Source organism: Callithrix jacchus, chromosome 19 (assembly GCF_049354715.1).
Source record: "Callithrix jacchus isolate 240 chromosome 19, calJac240_pri, whole genome shotgun sequence".
Taxonomy (NCBI): domain Eukaryota; kingdom Metazoa; phylum Chordata; class Mammalia; order Primates; family Cebidae; genus Callithrix; species Callithrix jacchus.
The window spans coordinates 33,668,222-33,680,427 of NC_133520.1; the positions used below are offsets into that span (position 1 = coordinate 33,668,222).

The following is a 12,206-nucleotide window of genomic DNA, read 5'->3' on the forward strand; positions in this document are numbered from 1 at the left end:
GAGATCCGGCCAGTTGTCAGTACACACTGGTTTCCGCAGACATGTTCATTGCAGTCCAGTACTCCTGCAGCCATATGTAGTCCTACTCACCCTCACCCATAGACTGAAAACTTCTTTATATTCTTGGGAAATTTCTCCTTTCCTTTTCCTGCTGCCTTCAAAGACATTGTTAATACTATCTTCATTGAGTTCAGGTTTTATCTACAGACAGCTAGATCATTCTGCAAAATACCTCTAAAGTGAGAAACTACTAAGGGCCTATCTAAGTCACTTAGATAAAAGGGATAGGGAAAGTATAGGAAGTAGACAAAGAAATTGATATTTCAATAGATTATTCTGCCACAGAGTCATAGCCATGAAAAACAGAATAACTTTGGAATTGGAACTTACCTCCAATTTCAAGTTTCCCTCTGCGTGTTTGGACGTGTGTGTTATGGATGATGATTGTAATAAATAAACTATGCCTTCTATTGGTAGCAGGTTTTGACTGAGATACAGGACAGTTAACAACTGCAGTTCGAATGCAAAGGCAGAGTATACTTTGCATAAGGAACAAAGAACTGATGGGGAAACAAGGACAGTCTCCCTTTACACCTTAAAAATCCTCAAATAACCTGGCTTCTGCTCAGCTAACTGATACATAAGTGCAGAAAGAAAGACAAGATTGGAATCCAAGGAAGGAAGTGTTAGAATCCAATGGCCTGGAATCAAAGAGAATATATTTAAATGGAAACCAGGTTGATAATACCAAAACTTTGGGATGCCGAGAGTAGGCAGGAAAAAGATGTAAGATCTAAGCATAGGATATTTCGAATATAGGAGCTTGGATAAGAAAGGTCTGTCTCAAATTCCATCTGCCACCAGTGAAAGCAGAAAGGAAATATGTAATGAGAGCCAAGCAATGGGGAAATAGTCCAAGATGGGTGTGCCTCCTGTGTGTTTAGTAATCACGTCCAGCTCAGCAAATCTGTTTCCTTATTCCTTGAGCTACTGTCCATTTTAATGAACAGAGAACATTCGATCTCAAGCAGCTTCAGATACTCAATTTTCCCCCAGCCTTTGTCTAGGTTTTATAGAGGAAAAGGTATAGCTTCAGTACTGATTATTTGCTTGTGAGAGCTCTTAGGCAGCTAATTCCTGGTCCTTTGCTCCACCTAGTGGATTTCCAGGCTAGAAAGGCTCTGGCCTTTCTAGTGATCAGAAGGGTGTACATTTGCAAAGAAATGAGGCTGGATTATCGTCAGTTTCCGGATTATTGTCAGTTTCTTTACTGACGATACCCTATTCCATCCCAATGTGTCCTTGTTTGAATTGATTGAAATCTTTCATTTATTTCCATTAATGCCAAATGTGTAACTGTGAGTCATCAGAATCTAATGCATTCCTTTTCTCTCTCTCTTTTTTTTTTTTTGCCAATCAGTTTGAGCTTATAAGGTTGCTCAGGGTAGCCTTGAACTCATGACCTCGCCATCGCAAGCGCCATGACCTCCGGCGGGAGCCACTTTGGACCCCCTTTTCTCTCTTCTTAATATACAAATAACATTATGTAATCAGGAGACCCATATCAGCACAGGAAAGCATATTCCACTCATAATTATATCCTCTGAGGGCCAAACTCAATCAAATCGCCACAGGGTCATTTAATTAAACAATGACCTACCTACTTAACACATCGGGGACTCCTTTGAACAATAATTGGTTAAAGAGTCATAGGACTCTTTCTCAAGAAGTTTCACATCCAATTATAAAAACAGATGAAAGAACATTCAGGGCAATGCTGAAAATTTTGAGGTAGAAGAGAATTCAGAGCTGACTCTTACACACTATTTATATATGGAGATAAAATTAGTGTTAATGTAGGTTTAAGCCATTAGAGTTACAACATAAATTTGACAATCTATGTTTACTTGCTGGCTGACCATGCCCCTGTCAGTTACCAGCCTTAACATCAAAGCATTATTCTTTATTTCTTACCTATATTTCATACTTAATTTTTGTTATAGGTTGAATTGTGTCCCCCAAGTATTCATTCATATGTTAAAGTGCTGATCCTCAGTCCCTCAGAATGTGACCTTATTTAGAGATAGGGTCTTTATAAAGTAATCAAATTAAAATGAGGTGATTAGAGCATCTCTACTCCAATATGACTGGTATCCTTATGAAAAGGGGAAATTTGGAGACAGATGCACGCCAAAGAAGAACACCATATGAAGATGAAGATGGCCCTCTACAAGCCAAGGAGAGGGGCCTGGAACAGATTCCTTCCTCATCTCCCTCAGAAAGAAACAACCCTGCCAATAGCTTGATCTTGAATTCCCAGCCTCCAGAAGTGTGAGAAGATTAATTTCTGCTGCTTAAGCCACCCAGTTTGAAGAACTTTTTATGGCAGCCCTAGTGAATTAATGCAATTGCCTCTGGCAAATGAATAAGAAGCTCACTGCAAAAATGAAATTAATCCACTGAGTGCTAGAGTTGGATGGGATCTTGGAAAACACATTGCTCAATCCTCTTGTTTTGAAATAAATGCCCAAGGTCACACAGCAAGTTGGTGACTTAGTCACCCTTTTAGCTCAACTTTCAGTTCATCAGTGTTCTATCACAGTCTGCCAACTATTTCAAAGATGGTGGCAAAATCAGCCAATGATGGTGCTTAGATCCAAAACTTTGTTGCAAAGAATTTTTCGGGGGACTATATGCAAATCTAGGTCCTTCCTAAATATTTGCTAGTGGAAACATGTGCTAAATGGGAGCATGTGCTAAATAGGATACCTGCCAGAAAACTGATACCCAGCAGAATAGCTAGACAGGTCACTTAACCTCTGGCTGGGCCCATAAGCTCCATCATCCCTCCAGACAAGCACTTGGTTGTGGTATAGATCTGGCTCTGGTTGGAAGGCTGCCCCATCCCACTGAGGATGATTCACCAGAGTGACTCAATCATCTATGGGTCAGAAATTCAGGTGCATGTGAGCAGGGTGGGGGCTAAGGGAAAGAGAGTCCGAGTAATGCTTTACAGTGGGTGTGGGGACTTGTTATAATAGTAGGCACGCTGTTGATTAAAGTACATGACAGAAGTAATTGCCAGAGATCCCAAACCAGCCATCACCTAGGATTACAGAGAGGTATCTAATATCAGACAGAAAGCCTAGATTCAACTCTGCAGCAGAGGCCTTTGAAAAGTCTCCAGAAGGAATTGGCACTTAATCAATGCAATCATTATTACAGCACATGGCTACTGCAGCTTCAGGCCCTCTTGCAACCACCGAACTGCAAAAGAGAATATGTCGGTATAATTTTTACCATCAATAACATTTGATTCACAGTGTCAGACTATATAGGAGTGAACATATTTTCACATTTATGTATTTTAGAAAAACAGGTTCACTGTCAATAAGAATTCAGTCTTGTATTAATGATAGTATAAACAGGAGGGGCATTTTCCCTTTACAGAGGCTTAATCAGCATTAATTTTGATAGAGAGGAAAGTAAAATCTACAGCAGGCTGCTAAGCATTTGTTTTTCACTGATTCTTCTTCTCAACCCTCCATTTAATACTGGGGGGCGTATGACTGTTTATCACTTGCTGACATATGCAAGGCTCACATGCTCCTTGTAATTAAGGAACAAAGAAATGTTCACTTTGCTCTTGGTCTTGCTTCATAAAGTGTTACCACTGGTCATCAAATTGGATGTTTAAAAGAGAACATACCTCTCTCGGAGAGTAGACACGATTTTTAGGCCTATGTCTTCTTTTCTTTTCCCAGCAGGAGTTCGTAGTTAACTTTCTACCACTCTGTAAAGGCAATTAGAAAAAAAGAAAAAGCCCAGGTTTCCCTTTCGGCATCTTACGGAAGTCTTTCATGCATAATGGATGAGAGAAAATGGGGAGAAAGAAAAGAAACATCCTGAAATTTAAGGACCCATAAATGTTTTCTTAGATGATGGTAATCTATTCCAGTGTTTTTCAAAGGATATTCCCAAATTACCTGCTTCAAGATAACCTGCATTGTTGACCATGCAGATTGCCAGGTCTCAATATTAGACCTGGATCAGAATTGATGGGACTAGGACCCTGGGATCTACATTGTTAGCAAGTGTCTCTGGGGATTCCTGTACACAGTGAAATGAAGCCTAGGTCTAAACATTGCTGTGCTCAATCTCTTGCTCCCTAGACCTCTGCCTTGTTCAATCAAGTCTCTCATCTTTAAATGCCTTTTGTATGCAAATGGCTCTCAAATTTATATCTGCAGCCTCTTCCTTAAAACTCCAGAATCCTATATCCAACCGCCTGACTGACATTTAATAGGCATATTCGAAATCAAACTCTTGAATTTTCTCTCCAAACTTGTCCTTCCTCATCTCCATAAATAGCATCATGACTATCACAAAACCTTGAAGTCACTCTTGACTCCATCCTCAGCATCTTCCTCACTTTCTCTCATATTCACTTCCAATCCTTCAGAGTACTGTCAGCTCTACTTTCAAAATATGCCCCAAATCTTCCTCTATCTTGAAGACTAGATAGGAGGCTGCTATCAAAATATGACAGCATGCCTTCTGTATCAGCCAGAGTTCAGTTGCAGATAAGAGACGCCATTCTAGCTATTTGAAGCAGAAAGGGATTCAAGACAGTTGTGGTAGATTGATGCTACAAAAATCCTCCCTGTTTCACACACCTTTTTGCAATGGGGCTTTGCCACAACTCCCATAAAGAGATGAAGTCTATGTTTCCTTGTAAATCTGGGCTAGCCCTCTGTTTAATTTTGACCAATGGAATGAGGCAGAAGTGATGCTATGTCACTTCCAGACATAGTCTTAAGAGGCTCTGCGGCTCCCCCTCTTACCCTCTTAGAAGGCAGCCGTCCTATCAGGAAGTTCAGGCTAGATTACTGATGAGAGACCACAGGAGAGAGAGGGCTCAGCCTTTCAAGGCATCCCTGTCAACATCCCAGACATGTGAGGGAAACAATGTAGAGCCACTGACAGCTGAATACATCCACATATGTGGGGCCAGGCAGGATCAGCAGAAGAATTGCCCAGCCAAACTAAGTTTTGGGGGTGCCTATTACATAGTAAGAGACAACTGAAATGTCACTAAATTTAGGGATTACAAAACCATTGGAGTTTGGTGGGCCAGGCTGTAAATGTGGCCTCCAGGAATGACTCACAGAGTAATATTGCAGACTGGCCTGTTAGAAGAATCACTGCTCTGCCATAGTCTAGAAGCTAAGGATCAAGAAGCCATCAATCATTTTCTGGCTTCAGAAACACACTATCTTAGTCATGCTCTGAATATCGGGAAGTCTCTACAAGTTCTGTCAGCTCTAGAATCAGACCACATAGCCATTTTAGATAGCAAAATGGATAAAGTGCTGTGACTACCTTTTCCCCACTAACGTTTGTTCTGAAATCAAGACTTATGCAAATGAATATAACTAGCAAAAAGTAAATTATATATCAACCCCTAGCTGCGAGAGAATCTGCGACCTGTAACTTTTAGCTTTTTGATTATTTGAGGCAGGGCCTTTCTCTGTTGCCTAGTCTGGGGTGCAGTGGTACAAGCGTGGCTCACTGCAGCCTTGACCTTGTGGGCTCAGGCTATCCTCCCACCTCAGCCTCCCATGTAGCTGGGACCACAAGTGTGTGTCACCACGCCCAACTAATCTCTTGATTTTTTTGTAGAGACTGGTTCTCACTTTGTTGCCCAGGCTGGTCTTGAACTCCTGGGCTCAAGCAATCCTCCTGCCTTGGCCTCCCAAAGTGTGGGGTTTACAGGCATGAGTGACTGCCCCAGCTTACTTTTGGTTTTTTGACCTAGGCACTGTGGGAAGGCACAGAAGAAAGACTTTTAAAAAATGCTTTGTTCACTGCATAGCACTCTCAATAGTGTTCACACAAAAGAGATGCTCATTAAATATTTGTTAAATGATTGAACTAAAGTTTGATAAAGCAAAGGCATAATTTAGAAATGACTGTCTCTTGGCTGGGCATGGTAGCTCATGCCTGTAATCTCAGCAATTTGGGAAGCCAAGACGGGCAGATTAATTCAGGCCAGGAGTTTGAGACCAACCTGGGCAACATGGCGAAACCCCGTCTCTGCTAAAATACACAGACACACAAAATTAGCAGGGCATGGTGGCAGTCGCCGGTAATCCCATCTGCTCTGGAGGCTGAGGCACAAGAATCTGGGAAAAAAGAAATGACTGTTTCTATTACCCCAAAGTATGAAATTCTGTATGCCTAAAACTCTGTTTCTGTAATTCCCTTTTATGAATATATTATGGAATATTAAGATTTAGGATTCAGGATTTTTTTCAGCGGACTCTGCCATCTTTACTATCAGTGTACAACCACCCCAAGTCAAACATGCTGGGTCTATTTGTTTTGTTTTGTAATAAATTGTAATTGGAAAAGATGAATTTGGGAGACTGTGAAGAAGCTTTTGAAGGGCAAGCCCTTCAATCATTTCTGCTTCCTATGGCTTTGGCCACCATCTCCCTTTGAGGGCTTGTTCTTCAGGATACTGACAGCTTGATTTCCTTGGGTAATGTCACACAAAGGAAATTAGCTCAGTATGTCTTCTACTGAATTCCATCTGTAGCTCAATGTTTGAAGGCATTGCTGAACATGACTATAGAGCAATTTTGATAAGACAAGGCAATGTTCCAGTCTCTGAGAATATTTTCCCCAAAGAACCATTTTTTAAAATACCACTGAACAGCCTGAAAATCCACCCACACATGAGCAATCTCCTGCAATACACAGAAAGCCTTTCAGGTGTCACAGCCATAATAGCAGGTGGTTCCTTTGGGTAGAAAAATTATGGCAAGAATATAGAGACAGAAAGCAAACTGTTTTGATATTCTGGGTACAACTTTCCCTAAGTGAATCATTCCCATATGCCTACATTTACCATGGGCGCCTGTCCAAAGGAAGTGATTTGTGTGAACGGAGGTGTAGAGATGCATTCTGGTGGGCAAACTTCAATGGTGCCCATATTTAGCAGATCCAATTAATCATCGGCTATTTGTCAACCCATTCCTCTATAAGTCTCAAAATGCAAAATTTGAATATGAATTTGATACCTATTTTTGCTTTCCACAGAACAAATACATAATCTTGTTATGAAGAGTCAGTAGTGCTCATTTAAGGCAAGGCTGCTTCTGACATTCTATATAAATAGATTTTAAAATACAAGCTTATAAGGAAGGCTGAGATTAGAGTAATTTGCAAAAGGCAGTTATTTAATTCACATTTTATGATGAAATATTTGAGACATACAAATAGCTTAAAGAGCTTGTTTACTCTGTTGTACACTTTTGTGGCTTCTAAGATAAAAATCTGGACTAGTAAAAAAGACTGTTTCTAGATAGAACAGCAAAGTTGCAAATTAAGAGTTTGCATAATTTTCTTTCTTTCTGTATAGTGTATAAGACTAGCATTTCTATGGTTTACAGATAAACCAAATCTCCCTTACCGAAAAGAGAGATGTTGTACCCATCCTAATTTAAAACAAAAATCAACTAAGATCTAATAGGAAAAGATGCATACAGGAAGACTACTAATGGAAAACTTTTGTTTTTTAATTTTATTTTAATTTAATTTTTAAAGTTTCGTTTATTTTATTTATTTGAATGGAAGACAACTGCATTGAAAAATAAAAAGAAAACACCATTAAGCTACTTAATTCTGGCCTCTCCAAATCTTAATGTGGTGTCATTTGCTAGCCAGGTGATCACGAAGAAGTTATTTAACCTCTCTGTGCCTCAGTTTCCTGATCTCTTTGGGGAGGATAGGATCCATCAGTTAGGGATCCTACATGTGAAGCACTTAGAACAATTCCTGGCACACAGTAAACTCTCTATCAATGGTAACTAACTTTCTTCTTTACCCTCAACTAGAATGTCAGCTCCATGTGAGGGCAGCGATTTTGTCTTACTTAGTTCTGTATCCCCAGCATCTATTTTGTTCGTAGTAGGCACTGAATAAATATCCGTTGAACAAATTGATTAATGAAAAATAACTGGGCTTTGAGATTGAAAGTCAAAGAAAAATTTTTCTAAGATTTATAGCTAGTGAGGGAAAAAATAGACAGCAGTTTAGAGTCAGGGAGGTAGAAGAAAACCCTAATCTAAGATGCGAAGCCTGATGGAAGTTCAGATTTTTTCAACTCTCTGGGTATTGCAATTAGAATTTTCTTTCTCAATTTCCTATTTATTTCTTGTTCTTCTCATTTTTTGAGACAGGGTCTCATTCTGTCACCCAGGCTGGAATGTAGTGGCACAATCACAGCTCACTGCAGCCTTTGTCTCCTGGCTCAAGTGATCCTCCCACCTCAGCTTCCTGAGTAGCTAGGACTACAGGTACGTGCCACTATACCCAACTAATTTTTATAATTTTTGTAGACACTGGGCCTTGCTTTGTTCCCCAGGCTGGTTTTATATTATTGGCCTCAAGTGATCCTCTGGCCTCAGCCTCTCAAGTGTTGGGATTACAGACGTGAGCCACCATGCCTGGCCTCTTTCTTAATTTGTAAAATGGGAATGACAGCTTCTAAGGTTATCCCAAGGAGTAAATTACAGTGTGTGTGAAAGCTCATAATAAACTGTAAAGGAATATACAAAAACATGATAATGTTAATTTCTATCTCAGTAAGTTTTTCCATTGGATGACAATAAAGGGATTCTTTGAGAGTGCTGGAAAAAGGAATCTTTAGCTAAAGATTTCAGTACTAAAAATATTCAACCCCAGAGGTACCACAGACATAGTCTAATTTTTTCCATCTGTGCAGTTTAGGGTAGATTTGGCATATGCTCAATACCAGGCAAGAAAGAAACTATGGTTTAGGCTGCTTTTAAAGTTTTTTTTTTTTACAAAGGCAGAAAAGGAAACTATTTCCTTTTATAAGCAGGAATGTTAAAATAGGGAAAGCTTTCATCGAGCAATTCACTACTGAATCAAGACTATTTGATCCGTATTCTCACCTACTTCCCCTCACTCCCTATTTGCGTTGTGGTTAAATAGTTGTTGTCTAGATCATGGCTTATATATCATGGTCATTTCCTCACTAAAGGAAAAGAATATAGGTTATTTGCAAGCAGCCACATGTGACTCAGAGGTCAAAAGAGTGTTCTTTTCAGGGCATTCTCTCTAAATTACGAATATTTAAGGACCTGTTTTTCAGAGCCGTTGATTATTTAAAAATTATGGCTTTAAGATTAGACCCCACCCAAGATGCCTCCTCAGAGGCTAAGTTTGAGGCTGAGAAACTAGCTTAAGGAGGAAGTTCAAGTAGCAGAAATGTCATGGCAGGTGAGATGAGACTCACTGCCCCTTCCTTGAACTGCAGGAATGGCAAAATGGAAAAGGGGAAAAAAAAGGCAATGCCCCACTGCAGACTAGAGGCTCCATGAAACCCAAGAAAGTCCAAGAATTTGAAGAACCACAGGGGTTCTTAGGGTAAAGGCAGTAAACTTAATTGCCACGGTCAAGTTGTTAAGTGCATCAAATAAAAGATATAAGAAAGCTAAACTTGATTATACTTTACCATCAGACTCAATCTTATCATTTTATTCTCCTGCTCTGCTTAAAAACTTCAATAACTCAGCTGGCTGTGGTGGCTCACACTCGTAGTTCCAGCACTTTGGGAGGTCGAGGCCAGTGGATCACAAGGTCAGGAGTTTGAGACCAGCCTGGCCAATATACTGAAACTCCCATCTCTGCTAAAAATACAAAAATTAGCCAGGCATGGTGGCACACACCTGTAGTCCCAGCTAGTCGGAAGACTGAGGCAGCAGAATAGCTTGAACCCGGGAGGAGGTTTCAGTGAGCCAAGATCACACCACTGAACTCCAGCCTGGGTGACAGTGTAAGATCTTGTCTCAAAAACAAACAAGAACAAATAAAACAAAACAAAGAAACTTCAATAACTCCACATTGCTACTGGACCAAATATAAACTTACAACGGTATAGACTATTCTTCATAACATAACCCTAACCTTCCTTGTTAACTTCATCTGTAGTTAATTCTTTTTTTAAAAAAAATTTTTAACTTTTGAGACAAGGTCTCACTTTGTCCCCCAGGCTGGAGTGCAGTGGTCCAATCATGCCTCACTGTAGCCTCAGCCTCCTGGGCTCAAGTGATCCTCCCATCCTAGCCTCCCAAGTGCCTGGGACTACAGGCCTGTGCCACCATCCTGGGCTTATTTTTTTGTATTTTTTGGTAGAGATGGGTTTCCCACTGTCTTTCCCAGGCTGGTCTCAAACTCCTGGTCTAAAGCAATCCCAATATGCTGGTATCATAGGCATGGGTCACCATGCCTGGCAGAATTAATTCTTATTACATATCTTGGAAGGTATGGGGGACAACTTAGAACTTCACAAATCAGCAAGATACTTTTAAATCCCCATCAATTTGTTTACATGATTCTCTCTGCTCAAAACGCTTATCCCAGTTGGCAATTCCTAACTGTGCTCCAAAGCCTGCCTCAAGTATCATTTCTTCTCAGTAGCTTTCTCAACTCCCACTCCTGCTACTCAAAATGATTCCTCTTTCATCTCTGAGTCATAGCACTTTAAGCAGTCCTTTGTTAAATCACTTAACTTGATGAATTAGATAGACTCATTGAGTTCTAGCTATCCTTTCTTCAATTTACTGTGTACTCCCTGAAGGCAAGTGTGAGCATGTCATTGTACAATTCTTGCCACACTACTGGAGAATAATACAGGTGTGTTGAATTGAATCAGATATTAAAAGAGGACCAAAGCATAGATGGATCTTTTTGGCCTAGGAATTATACAAGGGGTAGAAGGTGTATCCTAAATCCACATATGTAATTCTGCTTTGGTCTTACCAGAGTGTATGTAATTTGCTTTTATTAAAAAACAGTGTTGGTAGTCCAGGCGAGGTGGCTCATGCCTGTAATCCCAGCACTTTGGGAGGCCAAGGTGGGGGATCACCTGAGGTCCGGAGTTTGAGAACAGCATGACCAACATGGAGAAACCCTGTCTCTACTAAAAGTGCAAATTTAGCCAGGAGTGGTGGTGCATGCCTGTAATCCCAGCTACTCAGGAGGCTGAGGCAGGAGAATTACTTGAACCCAGGAGGAAGAGGTTGCAGTGAGCTGAGATCATGCCAATGCACTCTAGCCTGGCAACAAGAGCCAGACTCTGTCTCAAAAACAAAAAAACAAAAAACAGTGTTGGCTTCACACTCATTCCTATAATCCCGACACTCTGGGAGGCCAAGGTGGTGGAGCACTTGAGGCCAAGAGTTCAAGACCAGGCTGGCCAACATGGCAAAATCCCTTCTACTAAAACTACAAAAATTGGCCAGGCATGGTGGTGAGGGCCTGTATTCCCAGCTACTTGGGGGTGCTGAGGCATGAGAATTGCTTGAACCCGGGAGGCAGAAGTTGCAATGTGCCAAGATCACATCACTGCATGCCAGCTTGGGTGACAGAGTGAGACCCTGTCTCAAAAACAAAACTAAAACAAACAAACAAAACCCCCCATAAACCAGTGTCATTTAGTCAGGTCTGGTGCAGGTCTGTGGTCCTAGGTACAGGGTAGGCTGAGACAGGAGGATCGCTTGAGTCTGGGACTTTGAGGCTTTAGTGAGCTATGAACATACCCTGCACTCCAGCCTGGGCAACAAAGTGAGACCCTGCCTCTAAAGGAAAAAAACCAAAAACCAAAACCACGCTAGCGTCATGAATATATTCTTTAGATAAAATTTTATTAATCAGTTTTCTGTTTAGAATTGGCTTTCCCAAAACCCAGTTAGCCAAAGGTAGCTGAGTAATTTGAAATATTCCCCAGCTGGAACGGAATCCCATTTGGGGCTTGCTTCAATCAGTGCACCTCTGTCTTGCTTTTGCTCTTCAAAGAGACCCTCAGTCAATCATAGCCTTTGAAGGCATGAGCTGAACGGAAACCAGATGACTCTATTGAATTTTAAACTTGCCACAAGTTAACTAAAGAAGTATATATATATTTTCCTCTTATAGATTAAGCCCACGTTGTTCCAGAAAGAACTTGAGGTTGAGGTTAAAACACACACACACACACACACACACACACACACCCCAAAAAACCAAATCCCCAAACAAACTATTTCATACTCATTCCATTGGTTCTTTTGATGGCCTTCTGTCAGTGTTAATGGTTAGTGTGAAAGATTTTTGGAAAAGTTTTCCAGGTGGGA

The 12,206-nt window shown here is 40.7% G+C and overlaps 1 protein-coding gene across 1 annotated transcript in view; it reads right to left on the minus strand.

Moving 5' to 3' along the window:
* Window positions 1–1,396: 1,396 nt before the first annotated feature.
* FAM72A (family with sequence similarity 72 member A) overlaps window positions 1,397–12,206 on the minus strand; it is a 30,457-nt gene continuing 19,647 nt past the window's right edge. The window contains exons 4-5 of the transcript XR_004736852.3: window positions 3,710–3,793; window positions 1,397–3,267 (exon numbers count right to left, since the gene is read on the minus strand). The gene's annotated coding sequence lies outside the window, so the exon portion shown is untranslated. The remainder of the gene's footprint in view (window positions 3,268–3,709; window positions 3,794–12,206) is intronic.